This window comes from Carlito syrichta, unplaced genomic scaffold (assembly GCF_000164805.1).
Source record: "Carlito syrichta isolate Samal-C Ts95f unplaced genomic scaffold, Tarsius_syrichta-2.0.1 Scaffold309017, whole genome shotgun sequence".
Taxonomy (NCBI): Eukaryota; Metazoa; Chordata; class Mammalia; order Primates; family Tarsiidae; genus Carlito; species Carlito syrichta.
Window position 1 is genome coordinate 651,350 of NW_007253113.1, and position 1,849 is coordinate 653,198.

At 36.1% G+C, this 1,849-nt stretch overlaps 1 protein-coding gene across 2 annotated transcripts in view; it reads right to left on the bottom strand.

Moving 5' to 3' along the window:
- The window catches only part of CD96 (CD96 molecule), an 88,022-nt gene that overhangs the window by 50,314 nt on the left and 35,859 nt on the right, over positions 1–1,849 (bottom strand). The gene's annotated exons all lie outside the window — the stretch shown is intronic.

Sequence of the window (1,849 nt, forward strand, 5' to 3'; positions counted from 1 at the left end):
AATTAATTCAAAACCTATTCCTTACCATGACTTATATGAGTTTCATAATCTAAACTTTTAATCTTATATGATCTAGTGATTGGACTTAATACTATGCTATATCTTATTAAGCTAATACTTTATCATTAAATCTTATAATTATCATTGACGTATGATTTTAAAATCATAACACTATAATTCTCATTCTATTCTAATAAAACTACGACTTTAACCTAAAACTTAAATCTTTTTTCCTAGTATATTAATACATGGCTACGTGTAAAATTTCCTATTGTCATATTAGAAGCAAAAACAACACCGTTGGGAAAATTTCGGTACACTAATCAAAAGATCTTAAAATTGGCCTACAGGAACAGGAACTAAAGTCATAATCTGAGAAAAGGAAACTTAAAAGCTTAAACAAAACTTAAAAGTTTTCTATGAATGCTTATTACCGTTTAAATCTTTTCCGATGGAAATTGTATCGTCTTAAATGTATGTTTTATCCAAACAAGTCTATTCTAAAAATCAAATAGTAGCTGTCACACTCTTGGATAATGGACTGCATGGTTACCATGACAATGGCCACGGGCTGAAGCAAACAGAGTTTCGGCATGTAATGAAACTAGAAAAACGTCCTGCCTGGTTAGAGGCAGGGCAATAAAACTATTATGGTAATTTAGTTTCTAATCTTAACCCTAGGAGAAACTGCCTACAGGAACAAGAGCTGACTAACCAGTCTACCAGGAAATAGAAGTTAAAAAATATCTAGAAAGAAGTAAAACTTAGAAGGGACAAGGTCATATAACATAATCCTGCTGTGCAACTTTCCATCAGGTGTATAGAGATTTACTTATAAATTTTACTGCCGTGTATGCACACTGGTCACTAATCACACGCCAATATTATAGGTATAACTGATATCCTATGTCAGAGGCGATCTTCCAGATGGGCCTTTACAGGCCTCAGCCATGTAGCTATAGATGTTGGCTCCCAACAAATACTTTTTGCTTAAGTTGTGATTATTTCTTTATTTCTGAAAGTAGAAGCCAATAGAATTTTAGCTTATCCAATTCTAGTTACATAATATAACAAAAATTTTTCCAAATCTGTTTCTCAATATGCCATATTTCTTTGAATTTTAGGGGTTTTCTTTCTTTAATCTTCCCTTTCCTGCAAGCTCTTTGGCTTTTCTAATGACTGTATTTACAGCAGCCATAGTTTCCAAACCCCAAATCAAGACTCCTAGTTTGACAATTGGACAAAATACTTGAAACCACAGGTGTCCTTGAGGCATGTGGTTTCTCTGCCCATACTTCAGCCTTTCCCACCCCTCCCCCTCTCAAATCTCTTTCTTTGCTTGTGAGGCCAGATGATCCTAGTCATCAGGAAACAGTACTAAGACTTGTAGGTGCTTGACTTTCTGTTGTGCTGCATGCTATTTGCCAGGAACATCTTTTTTTTTTTTTTTTTTGGTGGTGAAGGAGGTAGAGGAAAGATTTGCATCTGTGTCTTAAGTGTTGCAGAAAAGCCCGACAGGCAAACACACCCACTTGGAAGCAAAGTTGCCTTGGAAGTGGGAGGAAACCGGAACTGGCGTGTCCTCCTTCTTGGGGTTGGAGTCAGCTAGTAATCATCCAAGGTGTGCAGAAGAGTACATTCACTCTGCACCGGAGAGATCAGAGACAAGTCTAGAGCCTTGCCTACCTTGTAAGTACCCACTTGTGGTTGGGAGTGGGAGGGAGATTTCCTAATTGTTTAGGGTTGCAAAGCTTGATGAATAAAGCTCATATTCCTTTAAGAAATGACTCAAGAAAGGAGAGAGAAGTCAGGCTCTTTTTTTTTTTTTTTTTTTTTTTTTTTTTTTTTT